This window comes from Protopterus annectens, chromosome 5.part0 (assembly GCF_019279795.1).
Source record: "Protopterus annectens isolate FY-2018-M chromosome 5.part0, PAN1.0, whole genome shotgun sequence".
Classification (NCBI taxonomy): Eukaryota; Metazoa; Chordata; order Ceratodontiformes; family Protopteridae; genus Protopterus; species Protopterus annectens.
The window spans coordinates 31,368,808-31,392,081 of record NC_056735.1 but is presented as its reverse complement, the minus strand read 5'-3'; positions in this window follow the sequence as shown (position 1 = coordinate 31,392,081).

The following is a 23,274-nucleotide window of genomic DNA, read 5'->3' as shown; positions in this document are numbered from 1 at the left end:
ACTCTGCCTATTTGGATCTATTTGAGTTTATTAACATACATCCAAACACCCTGGCTTTGGGTGACTTTAAATACCCATCCATTGAACGGGTAAATTATTCATACAGTTACTCATCTGCCCAAAGGTTCCTCGACTTCATTCACTCCAGTGCACTGGACCTGCTGGTTAACACCACCACAAGGGGTGCCATCATCCAGGATCTGGTGCTTATCAATATGGGGTGCCAGTCTACCACCCCCACTATGAGGTCTTCCCTAGGAGATCTGACCACAAGTCAGTCACATGTGAATGGAGTATCACATGCCCCCCCCCCCCAACCATGAAATAAACTAAAACACTTCTCCAAATCACATAATTACCTTGTATGGGATGGTATAAATAGCTGTACTGCTCTCTCTCCCACCAATGGAACTGGTAACTATGGCCAGGTCTACACCAATGTGTCATACAAACAACTGTTTAACTGCATTGATTTGGCCATACCTGATAGGACCAAAACAAGCTCCACAAGAAAGAACAAACCTGCCTGGTGGACAATTGTCATTTACAGGCTTTACAATAAGGGGAAAAAAATAGCTGTCTAAGAGTAAGAGGGAGTGAGTCCTAAACTGGAAACACTCCCTACTCAGCTTAAACAAGCCAATAAGAGTTATTGTGAAGTCCTCCCAAGCAAACTATGAATTCAAATTGGCTTCCTCCACAAAGGACAACCAAAAAGTGTTATTTAGTTACATCTGTCACCTAAAAGGTCAGGGCCAGATCTGTGCCAAACTGGTATTTAATTATAACACATATAATGAACATATGGACATAGCTCACCTGTCAGCTGACAGGTTCTGTGAATATCTCAGCCCCTGGCCTTGCCACATGTACCCTATGACATACATACCAACTATCCCCTACCTTGTATCTCTAAAGAGCAAGTCAAAAATGCACTCTCTAAGGCCAAACACACAGTATCTATGGGACTTGATAACATCCCAGGCTTCATTCTACATGGCCTCCAACAGTAATTAGCAACACCATTGGGTACACCTTTCAAATATAGTCTAAGCACTGGCTTTGCCACAGATGAGTGGAAAACAGCCACCATTATTCCCTTGCACACCGGTGGTGCTTCCACTGACCCCAGGAAATATAGAGCTATTAGCCTGACTAGCCTTATCTGTAATGCTGGAGTGAATCATCATGGACCTTATCAACAAAGATACAGATAAGCTCCAAACAGCTGTCCTTAGTCAGTTTGGATTTGGCAAAGGGAAATAATGCCTGTGAAACATTGTGCACTTCTTCAAGACAGTCACCAAGTATCTGGATAAGAGGAAATTTGTGGATACAGCCTACTTAGATGTAGCCAAGGCATTTCACACTATTCCCCACTCAGGCATCATTGACAAAGTCATACAGCTAGGTATCAACCTGTATATCATTAGATGGGTCACTAACTGGCTCACTGATAGAACCCATATAGTGAAAATAGTGGAATCCACCTCCAACAGCACATCTGTAACCAGTGTTGTTCCACGGGGATCTGTCCTGGCACCTCTACTGTTTGGAATGTAGTTCTCCAAAGTCCAAGCTAAAATTAAAGGTCTGTGGCTGACAAAGTTTGCTGATGACTGCAAACTGGGAGTGGTCATAGAAACTCCAGATGATGACAACATCCTACAAGAGGGTCTTACACATACAAATCATTGATGCCAAACCCATGGCCGTACTTTTGATCACCATGGCTCCAAAAAAGGCATTCTATAGTGATCACCTCATAATTAAGGCCATCCCACTCAGAAGAGTAGAAGTAGTTATAATCTCTCTGTACTCTCCCCTTATCAGGCCAATAATGGAATAGAATGTCCCTTTTGGTATGCACCTTTTTAAGCACCTGCAGCAATTTGAGAGACCACAAAGGTTCCTCAAAAGGATAATTCATGGTTCTAAGCATCTGTCCTCTGTGGATCATCTGAAATCACTGTCACTTTATTCTGTTTCATGCAGACTACTCAGAGGAGATCTATGCCTTGCATATAAGGTAATCTGTAACCAGGCTTTAATGGAAATGCTACATACCTGCAAATCAAATGGTACATGGGTTACTTACTCTATACACCTTATCCTGGTATGTGATAGTAATACAACATGCTGGAGGGATAGATTTCACTCCCAGAGGTTACCACACCTTTGGAATTGACTCCCATGTCATGTCAAGCAGAGCATCGCATTGGTCCTCTTAAAACACAATCTGGACGAGTGGATGTGTAATCGTAAATTCACCCCAGGGGTTCCACGTGTGTTCCTCTTGGACAGGACTAATTCTTGCTGATCATGGAAATAAAGGTAGAACTTGGATAGGCTTGTAAGGGCACTAGTCTACTAAGTTCCTGTGATCCCATGATATGACCCAGTCATAGTCCATGTGGGAGTACATGACCTGTGACATACCTCCCTAGACTATACTTACAGATGCTATTTGAGCTCTCAGAAGATGTCTGTGCATTCACTGGCACATGACTTAAAGCCACAGAGTGCACAACAACAGTGCAACTTTATTATGCCTTCCACACAGTTAGGCCACCTACTTCACAGACAGGGACTAAAGGTGGAGGTGTCTCTATGTACATCAAAACTAAAGATACCTCAAGGCTGGTCACACAGGACAATGCACTTGAGCTGCACCTGGTTCATATCACAACAGGAAAAATCCAGTACTTCATTCACACAAGCTGTAGGCCTTCCTTTATGGATCAGGAAACCTATATTATTTATTTAAATTTATTGACAACACTAGCCATCCCATGCAATACCATATGCACGGGTGACTTGCAGTATCCCACTATTAACTGTGAATCCTATATGACACCAAACATACTGGCATAGAGATTCTTGGATTTTGTAAACAGTAACTTCTTGGACCAGACAACCAGTACACCAACCAGGGGAGCAACCATACTGGGTGTGAGCATTGGCAATATGGCAAAGTCATGCACACCCTGCACTGTAATGTCTTTCCTGGTAAGGTCCAAACACAAATGGTCTCCTTTAAAGTAGAAATAAAACATGGACCAAAATCTACACATGGAATAATTAGGAACTACTGTAGGGCTGACCTCCAGCTATTAAGTGATACACTGTCCAAATCTCAAGCCCCCATAAACACTAAGAACACTGCAGCCTATGCAGACATGCTGACAGAAACTCTTTACAAGCATGTTACTAGTTGCATAGAGGCAGCCGTACCCACCAGGGAGAAGTACAGACCTAACTCAAAATCAAGCCACCTTGACTGGATCACAGAGTCGATAGGCTGTATAGCAGAAGGAAGAAACCCATTGCAAAATATAGGAATGCAGCACACAGCAGGATAAAAACACTCTCAAAATAAACAAATAAATCGGAGGACAAATGAAGTCTACCACAGCCAGATTTGATGTAAGTTTGGACTACCAGGTCAAGGACAACCACAAAGTATATTTCAGCTATGTCCGCAACCACAAAGGTAAGACACAACTGTGTGCATATCTCATTGTAACTGGAACTACCAATAATGAGGCAGATGATATAGCAAACCTCCTGGCTCTTAAATTGGGATCCAACATTACCCCTTTCTCCCCCTCAACCTTCCTGTGGGAAATAATATCAAATATAATTACCCCTACTATCACTTGGGATCAGGTCCTTAATGCTCTCTCTAAGACCAAGTAAACCTCATCAGTGAGCCCAGACGGGTCTATATTATAAGCTCAAAAGCTTAAAAAAACATTGAAAACACTAACTAGCAAAAACACAGGACAGCAATTTTTTTCCCCATTGAAAAAAATTGCTGCTCCGCAAAAAAACAAACAAACAAAAAACAAATACAAACACAAAATAAAGTGGGGGGCTTTCCCCCACACCCCCCTACAAAAATATACCAACTCTGAGATTGAACCACAGTGGAGGAAATGGCAAAGTCCCAAAAACAGCCCAGTGATTTGTTTTCCCTGGGAAAAAAGTGCTGTTCCGTGTTTTCGCTATTTAGTGGTTTCAATGTTTACAGCTCGATAAAAGAGCATTCATTCTTTTAAGCTCTCAAGCTTGTGATATAGACCTGGCCCAGACAATATCCCAGCATGGCTTCTGTATAGCATGAAATATGACCTTTCAGGGCCTCTGGAATTAGTATTTCACTGTAGCCACCAAACAGGCATCATGCTTTATGAATGGAGAACAACAACAGTCACCCTTCTGCACAAAGGTGGGCCATCTACAGACCCTGGAGACTATAGACCCAGAAGTGTCAGTAATCTGATATGTAAAGCCATGAAAAGTATTATCCTGGAAATGATCACTAGAGATGTAGTACACCTACAGACACTGGACCAAACCCAGTTTGGTTTTGTCAAGGGCAGATCATGCCTACCCTACTTGGTGGACCTATTTTAGAAGGTACCAAAAGCAATAGGTGAGGGAAAACTGATTCAATCCACCTATCAAGGCCTGACAAGGCATTTGACACTATAATCCCATTAGGCATTGTTGACAAAATCAAGAGGTTAGGTACAAGCTAGTATGTCAGCTGGTGGATAGCCAAGTGGCTGACAGGCAGGATCCAGGAAGTTAGCACTGGAAAGCTCGCTTCTACAATGAGACCAGTCACCAGTGGACTTCCAAACAAATCATTCCTCAGACTGCTCCTTTTAGGCATTTACATCTCCACAGTTATGGCCACTGTCAGTGTTCTCTGGCTGACTAAATTTGTTGATGATTGCAAATTAGGTGCTGTCATTGCATCCCATACTGGCACAACTGTTATCCAGGAGGGGCTGACACAGATGTACAGTTGTTGTCAGAGCCATGGACTAACAATAAATGCCAAGAAATGCACAATACTATCCTTTGGGAAATCATCCACCTCTGGTAGCTATCACATTGACAGCACACCTCCAACAGCTGACCCAGTAGTCAAGGATGTATGGACAAATAGATAGTCATCTAACCTTTGGCTCTCATGTGTCTGTAATACTGGGGAAATCATTTTATGTTGCACAACCTATAAATAAAGGTATGGCATGTAAATCCAAGGAAGCCATTGTTCCATTGTATTTGGCATTTATCAGATCTATCATTGAGTGCAATGCCACCTTTGGTATGTAACTATAGAGGCCTATCTGACAACTGTAGCATTCACAGAGATTCCTCACTAAACCACTACATGGTGTTGTATGTAATGTGTCCTGTGCAAACCACATGAAGGCCCTATCTGTGTATTCTGTCTTCTACATGCTTTGGAGGGGAGGTGTGTGCCTGCCATACAGGGTGGTGTCAGACCCCACTGTGGACCTCCTGCATATCCAGAAAACAACTAGCACCAGAATTACCTGTTCTATAGACCTACACCTTGCCTGTGGTATAAAAAGGACATGTTGGAGAGACAGGTATGTACCCAGAGACTACACCCTATGTGGAACAGACTCCCCATCCATGTGAAGCAGAATTCAACCCTAATGCAAATCAATTGCAAGTTACACAAATGGACAATCATACATGGTATAGGACCAATATCTCTAATGGACACAGAGAAAGTTTAGATGGTTCATCTCCCATGCTCTGGCTTGTAGATGTTTCAGCTCCAAAAACCCTGCTTATACTTATTAAGGGTATCAGACTTTGACAGTGTTTAGGGTGCATGGCTAGGCTTAAAGAAGTCATTGTGTTCATTAGCCTATTAAACACATATGAACCTATGAACCCATGAACCTATACTGTTTTACCTTTCTGATGACATTTTTTTTCTGTGCTGACATTCTGTCCTGTGCTCTGATGTTGATGGGTAGATTGTAGATGCTTACCCATAGGTGTGTCCTACACAATCCTGACAATAAAACATGAACATTTCCATGAGACACCTGTCATTGTGTGATTACACAGCCATTAAAACAGCATCTATTGTAATGTATACACATTATTATGGTATACCCAATATAAATGGTAACATATAATATCTGCAAATGACAAGTAAAAGTAGCATGTTAAAAACAACAATGGATGAAGCAAATTCATATTAATGTGGATAGTCACCCTGTGCATCAGACACATAGCTTTATTTCCCTGCATCCATAAGAAAGATGATATGGATGTTGACACAGGTATCATCACTTGCACAGTGTGTTGGGTGGGAGTGTAGCAGGCCTAGCCTGACCCAATAGGTAGGGAAGCAGGCAAGATGGACTATAGAAATGTGGCATGTGTGTCTCTGTTGGTGACCTGAATGTGACAGTGGTGTGTGTCTGCATGAACACTGCCAAGCTCAGTGCTAGCCCTACATGTCTGTATGTTGGACAGCTGTGAACTATGCATGGTAGAGTTGACAGTTCAGCGTCTCTTCCCCAAACATGTGAACTGTCTACCATGAGTTGCACTGGCACCTCCATGTCCAAGGTCAGATGCTGTACTACTGAGGGTGACTGCTGTCTGCTGGGAACATGTCCTTCACTGGAATGCCCAGGACCATGAGTCCATGGCCTGCTATGTCTGGGAGTGAATAGCACAGTCCACTCTGGAGCACTGAATGTACTGCCACTAGGGATTGTGATTGTGCATGGCCATGTTGACTCTCAGCAGATGTAGTTGCTGACCTACGTCCATGAGGCTGACACTCAACTCCAACCAGACATTCCATCACAGACAATGTATGTTCAAAGGCAGATAGTGTGTAATCTGTCTCAGACCAACATCTTTCCACTGTGTCAATCAACCATTCCAGTGTATCAGCAACACAGTGGGGGCAGTCACCAATGTCAGAGTGTGCTGCATCCATAACCCTGAGCATTCATCAGGATTTCCTTTCTGAACATGCCTGTGCCTCCATGATGGCCCTAAGCAGATGCCAAGTGACACAGGATGAGACACCTGCAACAGGTGGTGGAGGGACAGCAGGCTTCCTACGAGCACCTCTATCAATCCGCTTGTGTGGAACCCCGCCAATTCTTTGGCTAGGCTATGGCCAGTGTCAACAGTCACTGCAGCCACAGTAGCCACATTTCCCTGTTCAATGTCCCCACCCTCCAACTGTCCAATATCTGTGGCCTCAGGGGACTGGTTATGCATAGGCATACTGGCTGTGTACGGTGCTAATGCGGGCAGAAGAGGGATGTCAACCTCTGTGTCAGATTCAGCTCCTGCAACCCCCAGCTAGGCCTCAGTTTGGCCACCATGATCATCAGAGTCTGAAGGAACACTGACATCAGGTTGTGAAGGGACAAAGACCAACCTCTCTGGTCACCTGTGATAAAAAGGAATAAGCAATACATTAATACCTGCACTAGTATGCTCTGCAGTACTATGTTGCAATATATGTTAAGCTGTATACACTGCTGTCACTATTACTCACTTGGATAACTCACAACCTCATATAGTAGGACACGAGGACATTATTTTGTAACCCAAATCTGTAATTATTTGGAAATAAAAGTTCTTTAAACAAAAGTCTCATGAGCAAAACATAAATGATGTACACTGTTGACATTCTGCAGAACTCTGCACAGTTGACAGTTATGGCAATCTGTGATGTCCTGACAATACAGTCAGATAAATCATTGTGGTCACACCTACAAGGCATAGGTATGGGTGTAAACTGTGTACAGTCAGCAAATATCTGTACAATTGGCAATCATGCAGTCAGTACATCAAGGATGACACTTGAGTGAATACATCAAACTAAATCTACATCTCTGACCAAACAGTTTTGTGCTTACCAGCAGCAGGAGCACACCCTCTTCCAATTCCTGACAGTCCTGAAAAGGTTTGAGGGAGAGGTAATGTACACAGCACCGCATGCTACAGTATAGCAGGGGTAATACATCCAAATATCTCACATTTACAGCAGCTGCTATGTTAACAGGTATGTGAGTCACAATCTATGCATGAGCTTAAAAGTGAAGCTATCCCACCATAAAACACCTGACACCCACGTAAAACTATGTATACTCTGACATACTGAATGCTACAGTATTCCATTGCTGATCCAAGTAACCATACCTGGACAGGCCTCTTGAGTATAAACAGTGGCACCCACATCCACGATATATTGAGTCATGGATGCTTTGGAGCTGTCCTGTGTTGCAAGGTTCACCAGGAATTCTTTTGTGGCTGACAGAGGTTGCTCTGCTGCAGGTCCACTAGCAGTGACCTGACAATTCCTGGCCACATCTGTTGCACATCTACAGCTGAGCTGATCATATCTGTGGCATGGTGTCACACCTGCACATATGTTCGATTCTGGTGACCCACGGCATTAATGTTATGCACCAGTTCATCCCACAAGGCTGCAAGCTCTTGCCTATTTGCCCTCCCTCTGGACAGCAGGACTTGGTAGTGTTGTCATAAAGCCCCAATAATGAAGTCGTTTTGCATCTTGCATGCATGATATCCTCTGAAACAGAAATAAATGAAAACATGTCAGGATCACATATGTGGGAGTACAGCATGTAGAGATACAGAAATAGAGGAAGCCTGTTATTATTCCTCATTTGATTACACATCTCATATGCAGCAGTGTGCCAAACATACAAAGGTTGTGGATGCAAATAGGATAGTAGCAATAGTGACCTACGCATGTTTACATCATCAGTAGGGTAAAACTAACCTGTCTCACAATGGTCTAATCCTAGCTCATGTTCCATATTAGTGGGTGAACAATCCAACACTTGGTGAATTCTGCTTCACAATGATAGGAAGAGCTGACATTGAAGGATCAAAAAGTGATGTTGCTTGAATGCTTGGCTGCCACAAGCCAGTTATTCCTGTGATAACTTTTCTGTCACCTCCTGCTTAAAACCCAAAATGCCAGAAGGATCATGAAGCCCCACTTTCATGGTCTGTATTCATACTAAAAATCAAGATCAAGCGAGCTATTGCCCTTCTGCTCCACTGGAGGATTCTGTCCTCCCTGAGCTCGCCTTAAGACACCTGCATTACTCTTGGACAGGTGGACTGCCCCAGTCAAAATCCCGACCTGACACTGTCCCCAGAGTGGGTCACACCCAGACGCCCAGCAGCTTGGAGCCAGACGTGAGAGCCCCGGTGAGGCTCGACCCCCCGCTTCACTGGGTAAGTGAAAAAATGATATGATCACACACTCAACACAGGAGCCCATTGTAGTGTGCCCCATAGCAGGAACCCCCCCCCATAACATATGCATAAACAGTGCCAACCAAATAGCAGGGTACTACTACTACTGCTAACAAAGGCAGTATCCAGGAGACCTGTGTACCTAGTTATCACACAGCATTATACCCCTGGTGTACTCTACAGCCTCGGTAGGTGTAACACAGCTGGAGATCACTGGCATGTCATCAATACAGTTCTAAGAAAGGCTTACTGATGTAATCCACATTCCCCCTAAGTATATTCAAACATATGCAACATGTTGGAAACTCCTCTTTTGAAAGATACAGATATATAAGTAGTGTGACAATGAGTTAACCATAGAAAGTAACTTTCGGGCACAGTGGTTCCCCTAGCTAGGAGCTTGCCTTTTTAAGATGGTTCTCATAAGCAGGTGATGGCCTCTGAACCAATCTGTGGTTTAGGAATGCTAAATTCAACATACATAGCTGATTTGCATTATAATCTGCCAATCCCATGCAACTATTCAGCAAGATATAAGGCATCAATGTAGACACAATCCCCTTTCTTATATGTTGTGGTGGAAATTACTAAGGTATATCAGCACAGAGAGAATGTTAGTAGCAACTACTTTTTAAATACAGATGTGTGTGCTACAGGCTGCTGCTGCTACAGGCAGTAGATATAATCAGAGAGGCTGCAGAATGTGCAGGGCAATGACACTTAAGAGTAACTGTGGGACCTGTGGCAGCCTTGGTTTACAGCCAGAGCCTGATTGAGTGAACCCATCCCACTGGAAATTAAGGTATGTGTTTAAGGTGAGTATGTTAGCTAGATGTATCATTAACTGAGTGAAAAACAGGATGCTTGGTGTGTCCTAGAACAAGGTAAGGGGTACATTAACCATTATGTCAATGAGATGGATAACTACCAAGTTATGTGTTATGTCATGGTAGTCATCTGGAACGCGTGTGCTGGCAACCCTTGCTTCTCTAGTATGACCTCCATATATCTATTTTAGTTGTGCAGCTGCGGTGGTGGTGCTGCGGTAGTGTTGTCACCTCACAGAAAGAAGTTGTCCTGTTTGAGTCTCAGCAAAAGTGTCTTCTGTGTGGAGACGTGTGAATGGGCGTACCTTTGTTGAAGGTTGTGCGTCAGAGCTGGCAACTCGGTATGTAAAAATCTACTGCCAATCATTAGCAGACTGGAGTTCCGCTGTGGCGACCCCTAACCGGGAAAAGCCGAAAGATACAACAGTTGTGGTTGTCTGTAATATAAATAGCAAATCATTGTGGGATGCAGTCTGATATGACTAGGCCTCATTTGAATCAAAAACTTCAAAATCCTCTGGGAATTTATATTAATCTATAACCTGACATTCTGTGCACTTTCTAGTGTTGTAATATGAATAGTTTAGATATGGTCCTATCTGTAGGCCTTTGACTTCTGTTATTTAGAAGCAGGCATCAAACTGTACTAAGACAGTCATACATATCAGAATTTGTACTGGTGATGTACACACACACACACACACACACACACACACACACACACACACACACACACACACACACACACACACATGCATTTTAAATGCTAGACACATCTGTATTTGAACCCAGGACCATGCAGACCAAAAATTAATGTTTTCAAAGCATTTAATAGATTGAGCTACTGCATCACTGTTAGAGGAGGTGTATTTTTACATGTTGTAGATATAATTGAATACTTAGCTGCTGTTACATAACTCACTTACATTTATTATTATGTGTATGGCTTTATAGTGACATATTTCTCTACCAGAGTTCCAGCTAAACTCCTATTTTCCATTAATCTTCTAGCAGATTTGCGCGATGCGGCATGATGCGCATCATTGCTTAAACACGCTTAATGACAAAAAATTCCAATTACTATGTTTTGCTTAAAACAGCTGTTAATCAAGTGGCTGTGTGGCTTGGTAGTTTGATGCACTGCTCTTTAGATGCAATAGTACTTCGTTTAAAATAGGGCACAGATGTAACTTTTGAACGTAATTATTTTGTTTTCAAATACATATATCAATATACCGCTATTTAGCACAGCTTGGCAATGCTGTGCGTAGCACAGTATCGTGTAAAAATTCTTTAAAGAAAAGAAAAACTGGGGAGATAGGACACTGGTGAAACGTGGTGCAAGCAGGGGGAAAACATAGTGAAAGGCAGGTAGGTATATGCACGAGGGGTGTAGAAAAGAACCATAGCTATCCATTCCTTCAACAGCAACAATTGTGCACTTGCAAAGATTTTTAGCTGAATTTGGACTGTCACCTCAGGGAGAGGGGTCAGGACAACATAAGTGCATTGTCAAGCCAATTGGACCAAATTAAGTGTGTACAGTGGACACATGAGCGAAATGGAGGGTTATGTATGGGACGATATATATATATTTTTGGGAGACAGGTGCCTGATTTTTTTTTAAAGAGAAAGAATGGAATGTTGGGGGAGGGGGAAGGTACGTTGAGGAGGTAAGGAAGCTTTTTGCAGCCAGACAAGACAGACAAGACAGCAGACACGTTTGGTGTGTGACACAAGAGGGGGGGGAGTGAACACATTTTTTGGGAGGGTATTTTGAAATCCCAGTCCCATGGACATCAGACATGGTAGCAGTGTGACTCAGGTCCTCCCCCATAAGACTGTCAGCACTGCACCTTCACTGGTCTTGTGGAGGCAGTGGTCGACACTGTCACCTCGGGTGAGACTGCCCCACCAGGATGGACAGCATATCCTCCATCTGGTGTAAGTGGGCACCAACAGTTTGGTACACAAGCCTACACATCATGCCTGGTAGTTGGGCTTCGGTGATAAAAGCACCTCTTCCATCTCCACTCCCAAAGGGTGACCACCCCCAGCCTGTGAGGCAGAACTACCTGATGGAGCAGGTAGTGTAGGCACAGCAGAGGGGGTGCCACCAGGCTGTGGTCCAGACATGCTGAGCCCTGGTGCCTTGGCTGGAAGAGCCAAGGTAGATGGATCACCGGGAACTGGCCTACCTTGTCGCTCTGTGGGAAATGAAATATAAACATAAGGAAAAATAAACATAAAAAATCAAAAAATCCAAATCCATCAGGACCACGAGAGCTAAAGACTTAAACCTCGGCACAAGTATGAATAGGATATGCTGGAGGGATAGATTCATAACCCAGAGGCTTCCCATGCTTTGGAACAGGATCCCAGTTCGTATTAGGCAGAGCCCCTCACTGACTCTCTTCAAGAGAAATCTTGATGAGTGGATGGGAGATCGTAAGTTTACCCCAGGGGTCACATCTGTGTCACTGCTAGACAGGGGCACAGTAAACTAATTCTATTATATAAGGGGACCTTCACTGTGTCACTACTAGACAGAGGCACAGTATTCTAGATTTGTTCTGTACATTTTTGTACCATTTCATGGGGTGGCAAAAGCCACATCACTATGGCTAGGCTTACAAATGCCCCAGGGCAGATAGCCTAGTACTATACTATGAAACTATGAAACTATAACCAAAACAAATGTAACTAATAACATAAGAGAAAGCAATAATGAGTAGTGGAAACAAATTGAAACTAATACAATGAAGAACATGACAATAAATAATGTAAATTAAAGTTTTTTTAACAGCAAGCAATATTAAATTATAAATAAGGACAACATAAGAGGTAATTACAAAGAATATGATAATATCAAATGACAATAATAAATATAATTAATAAATAAAATAAGAGAAGGGGTGGGGTGACAGAAAAAAGATGAACATTAGTTACTTCACATATACTATAACTACACAGACTACATCTACATACTTCTAGATATGTTAGATTTTACTTGTGAGAACACTGACTGCTTACATTGTATAGGTGATGTTGAATGTACATAGCTCTCAGCCTGTTAACATGGGAAATTATGGACCAAGCCATACATAATGGTGATACAAAGGCACATCGACAGGGAACATTTTTACATAGTGTGCTCATACAATAGTAGCAAGGTGTTCTGATAACAGATTTGCCATTAAACTGAATTTCAAGTAATGTGCTATATCTGCAAATCAAATGACCAGACATATGGGCCAATATTCATTACATTCTGCAAAAATCGTGACAGTTGAGAGGTATGTCCATGTACACTGATTAAACTAGACAGCTGGACATTTCTCATTTCACTGGTGTGGGATTAGAACCCACAAGCAGTGACTACAGGAATACTGAACATTTTATTTAAAAAAATAAATTATCAGACCACCATCTCTTTTAAAGGTGTTATTGATTCATGTAGTGTCAAATAGTGTATTTACACACATGTATAGCTGTGTAGAAGTTCTGTTACCTTACGTATTTACTCTGTTCATTTATTGACTACAACCTGCAACATATATCAGACAAAATGAGCAGAACACAATAGTGACCCTTACTCTGGGTATTGCACAGCATTTATTTATGACATATGTTGAAACATATTAACTGCTTTACATTTATCATTTGGCTGGTATCAGACTAAAATCCACAAGCAGAGACTACAGGAACACTGGACATTTTATTTGAAAAAAATTATCAGACCACCATCTCCTTTAAAAGTTTTATTGATCCACGTAGTGTAAAATAGTGTATTTATGCACACGCATAGCTGTATAGGAGTTCTGTTACCTTACACATTTACCCTATTCATTTATTGACTGCAATCTACAGTATATTTCAGACAATGAGCAGAACACAGCATTAAATCTTAATCTGGGTAGACCACAACATTAACTGATGTTTGGAAGCTATGCTACACAGTACTGCAAGCTTACTTGCTTTACCTTGCTTTACCATTTCAGATATGCACTGATACATTAATGAAAATGTATGATGTCCCAGGTGTTTCATGCATAACTATTAAGACTGCAGTATCTTTATTTATTTTACTGTATTATTAAGCTATGCATTAAGTTATTACTTTATTGATTTTCTTACATACCACGAGCTTGCCTCATCCTGGCCAAATGCCTTGCATGGGACTGGACATTGCAAGCCCTCTCTTCTGCAGCTGTGGTAAGAGAAGGAACCCATTATGCATACCAGTTTTGCACAAATTCAGCTTGTATATTTATAAATTACTAGAAAACATGCTTACATATCTGTGGGGAGTGCCTATCCCATGCTTCTTAGATTCAGGTATCCAAGGCTACCCTCTTCCTTTGATACAGGCCATCATAATGATTATGACATTGCTCACCAGTATGGGTGATACCAGTTGCACAGGTCAGGTCCCTGGCCAACTGGTCCCAGGCCTCAGACTTACACTCTGAGCCCTGATAGTCACCCTGCAACAGCCAGGGTCTGCGATGTCATACCGGGAGTCCACTGAAAACCCTGGACTCCCACAGATCCCACTTTTGTGCTCTAAAGTGCACTCCCTCATCGACACCAGCAACTATACTCACAGTCAAGGTCAGGCTCCAAGGAATGATGTGAAATTCCTGCCTATTGGCCTTTAAATAGACTGCATTCCTGCTCTTGCACGTCATACTGCAGCTATCAAAAACATGCCATGTTGCTTAGCATCACGCAAACTCACACAAACCATTTTTAAGTGAAGCTTAGCAATGCACAAACTGGAAAAGTCCGTTGACCATGTTTAAGCACTGCTTAGCATCTTGCATCTTTTCTAAATATAACAATTATTTAATTTAAAGTCAATTGATGTTTTAGTCACGTGACACAGTTTCACAGCACTATATATAAAAAGTATTACTGCCCAGGACTCCAACCTGGGACCTACTACACTATAGATCATGACTCAACCAATCTAGGCACTGGGATATTGAAGGGCACTTGTATATCTTCAGAAATACTATGAAGGTGTCTGTGAGCATAGCACAGCTTTGCTGCATGGGTTTGCACATTGCTAAGCACTGCAGACCTACAACAACTGAATACATCCACTTTCTATTTTTAGCTGATCAGCTGATATGTAGTACTTTAGAACATCATGCTATGTTTAGCTAAGCAATGCAATACATCATGCAAGCATGCACATGTAAAAAATATTAAAATTAAATGCATCTGGTTTCTATTTTCAGCTGTCTAGCGGATGTCTAATGCTTAAGTACACGGCACTACGCCTAGATAAGCTATGCACCACAACGTGCAAACAAGCACATGAAAAAACATTATTCAAATTGAATGCATCTGGTTTCTGTTTTTAGATGTCTAATGGATGTCTGATATATATGTGCACAAAGCTAAGCATAACTATGCAACGCACTGTGGAAAGAAGCACATAAATGTAAAAAAAAAATACAGTTTACCCAAATAAATTGTCTTATACATCTTTCAGTCAAGGTTAATGGGCCAAAAGGTATATAGCTGCACTGCCAGTTTTACACGGATTCCATATCCGTGTTGTTGTGACCTCCCTTAGGCTCATTATAATTAATATGTATGGCATGCTGCCAAGGGGGAACCATGGCTGTGTACATGGATACATTGAGTGTAGGCTCCATACAGAGCCAATATGGACTTTATTAAATTCTGGGGGACAATCTTAGAAAAGGACCCAGGATTAGGTAGTATGGAACTATTGGAAATGATATGGGATAATAAAGAACATAGATTCCAATCTGAGAAATTAGGAGTTTTAAACTATTTGCCCATCCAATGCTAAGACATTTGAGACAGGATATTTTGCCTGTTGGAGTCTCTAAGCTGGAGAAGAATCATAGACAATTAGGTTGGCACTGGATAGAAAACACAACAGCACTCCACCACTGATCACAACTGGTAACTACAGATGAATCCTATTGTGGGACCAAGCTACAGCTGATTTTGGACTCCCAGATAGACTAAGAATCCAGTATGAAAGTCTGATGAGAAGGATTGGGTTGATTAGTTCATGAAAGATTAGGAGAGAAGATTGACCATTTTTAATACAAAGAATAATTAATCACAGAGTGGGTAAAACAGGATATAAGAATCTGATCTCCCAGATTAAAAAGAAATGATTATCCCCCACTCAAAAAAAACACATAGTAAATAGTGAAAGAGAAAGCTGAGAAAGATTCTTGGATTCAGAAATATCTGAAGCACAGTGGGCAAATATAATGCTGATAGCCCATGTGGCAATCAAAGCAAGGAAGTTCAGAATGTTTTGGTGGAAATGTCAGCCTAAATTATTTTTACACTCCAACTAGGCTTAGTCAAATGTCTTCAGGAGTAAAAGGGATTTTTTGGAGATATTTGGAAGGGGAGATGGGATCCTGGGAGCACATCTTCTGGACCTGCACCACCCTAAATGAATACAAAAAAAAATCAAGTAAATGGTAAATTAGTAGGACATACACTGTTCTCACCAAGAGAGGCCGCGGTGGTGCAGCAGTTAGCATTGTCACCTCACAGCAAGAGGTTCTCCATTTCAATTCTCCGCTGGAGCGCCTTCTGTGTGGAGACTGCATGTTCTCCCTGTGGTCGTGTAGCATTCAACGACATGCAGGTAGGTGCGTGCGTGAATGGGTGTGCCTTCTTTGAAGGTTGGGCATCGGGCTGGCAACTCTGCACCATAAAAATCCACTGCCAATCATTATCGGACCGGAGCTCTGCTGTGGTGACCCCTAACCGTGAAAAGCCAAAAGACACAGATACTGTTCTCACCAAGAAACTGTTCTTTATGGGAGCTGGAGAAAAAATGGTATATGTCCCAGAGGTTAGAACATTTAATATGATTACTATTGTTATTGGCAAAGAAAGAAATTATGAAGAAATGAAACAAACACCCCATCCTGACCCCCACACCAGCACACACAATATATAAATTAGAGGCAGTGGTAAAAAGCCTAAGACAAGAGTCAAAAAGGTATCTGTAAGCTAAAGGCAGTAAGAAAATGCTTAGATGGGCCACATGGGTTCACTATGGGGGTGAACTGAATCACTTAAACTTACATATCAGTTTATAAGTTATTGCACAGCATGGGGTGTCTATGATTTAATGTATAATTGCAATATAACTGAACTTTTGTTCTGGTCTTCTATGTATTTTTCTTTAGCTAGATTATTTTTTCCTTATTTTATTTATAACATAAGATAAATGTAAAATTGAGATGTGTTAGTAATGAAGTGTTACTGAATAAAATAAATATTGTGAGAAAAATAATTAAAGGATCTTTGGGAAAAATTACAATTAACAATGGCAGAAAAAAGGAAAATAATTTTAGAAGTAAATTGATGCTGACTTAGAAATGCAGCTATTGGAAAACTTTGCAATGTAAAGTTGGTTTGAGCAAAAATAATAATCATAATAATAATAATGAAATAAATCTTCATTTTTATTTCAAGGAAGAAATAAACTATGCCCAGGATTTAATGTTCAAAGGTGACATAATAATTCATATCAACTGAGAAAACAAAGGCTTTAGAGGATCCATGAATCACATCTGACAATAGTAATGTATAAAGAGTAACAGATGCAATGTTTTGACCAGGGATGTTGATTTAAATTGAAAAAAAGTAGTGCAACAACCATTATGTTTACTATGTTTATACATCACCGGTCTTAAGAAACGCTAGCTTATCTAGTTTCATATTATTTGCTGAGCTGAGAAGGTTATAGATTTGTCACAATTCAGATTGTTATTCTATGTTCTTTGAAATGACCAAACTGACAATCATAACAAGTTTAAGTATGATTATTGCATTAAAGTCAGAACTGCTGAGGTTATAGATCCCAGATATTCTCATATCTGACAATTATCCACCACAAAGTATAAGGCAGGAATTTAGAAGATTTGTGTGTAACTGAGGCTTCAAACATATACCATGCAGTCCACCTACCTGCAGTTTAATGGACAATAACTTGAACTATCTGAACAGATTATAAAACCTCAGCATAAGAACTGTATTAAACGTTATCAAGATGGTTGGAGTCTGCGAATGTAGGCGAATGTAGGCATATTCAATGGCAATGAATCAGTCTTTCCCCATCTGGTGATGAGCATAATGTTGACAAGCAAATTGCTTTCTTTACATTATGGATGCCTAAAAATAAAGCTAGTGGAAGCAGCACAGCTAAGTTCCAACGTGGCTTATAGGGAAGGTGATAAGCTGTACAGAAGAAAAATAAACAACTGAGCAAGACAAATCCATGGAATTTTCAGGAGGATGACTGACCATAACAGTACAATCACTTCTGAACGAAATCACTTAAACTTACATATCAGTTTATAAGTTATTGCATAGCAGGGGTGTCTATGATTTAATGCATAATTGCAGTACGACTGGACTTTTGTTCTGTTCTATGTATCTGCAGTCTAATGGACAATAGATTGAACTATCTGAACAGATTATAAAATTTCACGGTAAGAACTGTATTAAAAGTTATCATCTTTTGAGTTTGGGAATGTAGGCATATTCAATTGCAATGAATCAATAAGGACTTTGATAGTGGGAATTGTATATTCCTGATGTTCTGCCTCCAAAGAAATATATTGTCCCAAAGGAAGACCAGATATCTACCATAAATAGCATAGCATAGTTATATTTCCAGATACAGCAAGCTGCTTTAGAATGGAGATAGATACACAGACTGCTCCAGTCAAAAATTACTCTGAGGACTGAAAAGACCCAGAGATTAACAATGCTGTTCCACATACATGCATCCCTGCTCCTACACATGCAGGACAACAACAGCTGTCACTGGGCTTGAGTAGCCATGGTGCATACCCTCCCTAAAATGGCCACCTGCATTCAGTGTTTGTGACACTTCCATCCACAATATCACAGTGGCAGGGATAAGTGGATAGGAATCACATTCCTCCCCCTGAGAATAGACACCACCCACCGTCCATGGCAGAAATATTAGTTACCTGAGCTGCTCACCTGGACAGTAGTCATGGCTTTATGTCTCTACCCCACTGGGCTGGCTATCATTGCACTTCTTCTAAGGAAGAAAAGGAATAAGCAAGGTTAGAATATTTAATATTTTCAACAGAAAATATTTCTTTTCACTCCAGTAAAAGCTCAGTGGACTACATCTACATTTTACTTTGACAGTTATTACATCCACATATAATTCGCTGTCTCGCAATATTTTAATCAGTTATGTCAATATCTTTGTTGCAATTATGTTGACTATATCAGTTTATCTTTTACTTACTCTCCAGTTCAAACTAACATGAACTATGTAAGCTTTACATTTCTATATGTATCTCTGTCTCTTTGTCTCATCTCTCTTGTCCATCTTCCCTCTCTGTAACTGACCTTCAGCAACCACCAGCTCCTGTCCTCATTCAGTGGGTTTAATGGACCTTAGCCTCCCCTGCTCTCAATCTGATTCATATCGATGGCCAGTGAGGAGATAAAGGGATGCCATGGAAACATCATGTTGCTGTCATGGAGTGTCCACTAACTCCTGGCCCCCCTGCAGCAGCATTGACAGCTCCTGAATCCTTACCATCTGGAGGTGCACGCTTACTTCCAACCATGCACAATCTCCTGATTAAATGGCTTATCACTTACGTAACACAAAGCTCACTGGGTTCACATGCTGCTTATTGCTATGAGCTTAGGCTGTCTCCCTCACCCCAGGATGGCTAAGCCAACACTGGCCTCTTACTTCCATCCTCCCCACTGCTGCCCTGCCAACATCCATGCTGCCAATCAAACATGGCTTTTCTGGGGCACAGTAAGACACATCCCTATGTGTCATGGGGATGCTCTATCTTACCTGTATAATCTCTCTCTGTCTCTCTGTCTTTCTATATCTTGCTAGCCTGTGATCTGTACCTCAGCCTGTGTAAAATAATGAGAAAAGACATGATAATAATTACTAGAGGATGTTGTGCAATGTAACATGTACTCAAGAAATGCACTTCAGAGATCTTTCAGCAGTAGCAGCATGTTTCAAGTGGAAATTAATGAAGGTGACTTACTGCCAAAAGGTAGTTTATAGTGGGCTTTTATATCATAAAACGTAAGTGCGTGAAACTAAATTGATCTTTTCGTTGTGTTGAAGAAATTTGTTAAGATGGAGCAACATGTCAGAGTGTGTGTGTGTGTGTGTGTGTGTGTGTGTGTGTGTGTGTGTGTGTGTGTGTGTGTGTGTGTGTGTGTGTGTGTGTGCGTGTGTGTGTGTGCATGGTGGTAATAAAGGTCTATGGAATTTCAGCTTTATCTGTTAACTGAGAAAAGCAAAGAAGGGCTGATGATGACTGCACAATGCATCAGAGACATAACATGCATACTTAATGGAAGATGTGGATTACTGAGGTACTACACATTGACATTTTGATATGACACAGTTTGCAGGGGTGCCAAAATCCTTTCCTACCACAGCAAGTGCATAAGGAAATAAAGCACACAGACAGACAGATACACCTAAAGACATACAATCACAAGCATATACACATATAGCACTTCCAGACAGACAAAATATAAAAACACTCACTCACTCACTCACTCACTCACTCACTCACTCACTCACTCACTCACTCACTCACTCACTCACTCACTCACTCACTCACTCACTCACTCACACACACACACACACCTGCACGTGTACACATGCAACTTAATGCATTTGGTGCTGAATCTTACTTTTAGTATATAAACTTTCACAACCACAACTAAGAAGACACAAAGATAATGGAATGGCTATGCACACAGATATCAGCTTATGTGATTGTAACTTCAAGGCCAGGTATGAAGACTTTATATGTTGCATCTCAGATGATGTTGCTCTCCGTCATCAGATGTTTCAGCATGTTAGCCTCTTCCTGAGTCAGAAGGTTACTTCTTATTCTTCTTTTCAGAAATACTGCTCTAAAAGTTGTTTTCCAAGAAATGCCATTTCAGTATGCAGTGCATGTAGTGAGGTGGACATGAACTAATGATCTCATGACATTAATCAAATGTTTTAGTAATGCAAGTTTTCAACATTTTCATATGGCTTATAACAAAAGCCTCTCCTGGTTGTCGACATAATTTGGCAGCTGCAAGGTCTAAATGTGCATCACAATGCAAAGAGTACACTAACATGTTATATAATAATTTAATGATGCAAGGGTGGAAAAAGATGCTGGTCACTTTTTTTCTGGAATTCCTTCTGATAGTAAAAATTATGGTACACAAGAATGTTATACTACAGCTCAAAGAGCGAGCATAGAGGTTCAGTGCATATTGTTTCATTATTAGCTTATATCACTGGTCAGTCTGAAAAGGTAAACTGAACAAAGAACTTTGCTGACTAAGGCTTATACTTTTTTTTAATTAAAAATAAATATTACACACACACAGTTTTCTGCAGACTGAAGAATTAAAAACTTTGGGTAGAAAGATGACCTTTGTTCTTTTGACCCGTGTAAGTACTCTTTTTAGATAGTTAATGATTCCTGTAACATATATGAGCTAATAAGCCCAGGTACATCTCTTGGTACAAACACATGTGCACACGTAATGACCACATCCACCTATCATTACATATAGGTGACCACATAACTAATATATTTATTCCAAATATCATCTCTCTCACTGGACAAAGGGTGTGGTGACTCAGGGAGTTAGATCATTATTCTGTGTGAGTTTGTACTGTCTTGATTCACTGTGCTACTTAGCGACAGCATTCATTCAAATGTGGCTGATTTACAATACCATCTTTCATAGGTTCATAGGTGAGTACTAGGCTAATGGCCCTTGAGCCTTTACAAGCCTAGGCCATTGAAGTGACTTGGCATCGTGCTGTCCGACATTAGTTCCCAGTGCCTCTATCAAGTAGAGTCACTGCAGTGATCCCTGGGGTGAACTTTCTATTTACCATCCACTCATCAAGATTTCTCTTGAAGAGGGCCAGTGAAGTGCTCTGCTTGACATGTATGGGAAGTCTATTCCAGAGCATTCTTTTTGAACAATAATGTAGAGGAGCCCAAGAAGAATAACGTTTTCACCTTAAGAGCATGATCACTTTCTGGATAATGTTACAATGCCCCCTATGATAGAAAATAGTTTTCTACACCATGACATAAACTATCCCTCCACTGGCTGGAAAAACAATATTTCAACCAATAATAGGGTACAGAAACTACTAGGCTTCCATGTATTAAACATTCTGAACAGATGGCAAGAATGCCAGTAATGGTTAAAAACATACTAGCTATCAGCCTGATAACCATCACCTTATAATCATCCTTATCAGCTAAATGTTACCCCACCCATTTTCCTACTGGTCTCAGAGCTGTGACATTCCTCGTATACACCAAACCAAACCTACCAAAACAAAGCCCCCTTTAAAGAGTTTTCAAAGGTCAGATATGCTGATCTGAACAATCACCTTGCATCAGTCAACTGGGAATGCAAACTAGACCCTGCATGTGCACGTGCACATTTGCACACACACACACACACACACACACACACACACACACACACACACACACACACACACACACACACACACACACACACACACACACACACACACAGGAATCTGACAACTCTGCTTATTGTCTTTCAGCGAGTGTCATTTGTGTAAAGTAAAATCACTGAAAAAAACACTTTCAGCACTAATAGACTTTACATGTTTTCACATTGTGGAGTGACCATGTGGTTGTCAAATACAGTTTATTGTATATAGGACCTTCCTTGGAAACAATTACTTAAATTTGCTGAAAGTATTTTTCAGTACTTTTGCTTCATACAGTGGCACTCGTGGAAGTTACCTTTGATGGCATGAATCCATGACAACCTACTAGTGTTTTTCTGTTTTCATAAAGTCATACCTCCTGAATGTCATATGTTTTGCAGAATATTCTTAACGTTGCCTCATATTTTTGCCCTGTCTTGTACAATTTTTGATTTTCTGGTACATCACTAAGGATTACAATCAGCCAATAATGCCAGCATACCTCTCAAGTGTCCTGATTTTGCAGAACGTCAATATGATTTTGTCTCATATTTTTTGCCCTTGTCTCAAATATAGTTCTTGATTTTCTGGTAAACCACTGAGGATTACACTCCGCCAATAATGCCAGACAGATCACACTCAGCTAATAAGTGCAGACAGTAGAGTTTTATTCTTATTCTTCAGAAAACACAAAATGTATTTTATTAACTTTCTGAGTGAATTAGAGCAACATTTGTAAATTGTTCTTGATTGTAGATCGTTGTCTCCCATCTTTTTGGCAATGTTTAGTAT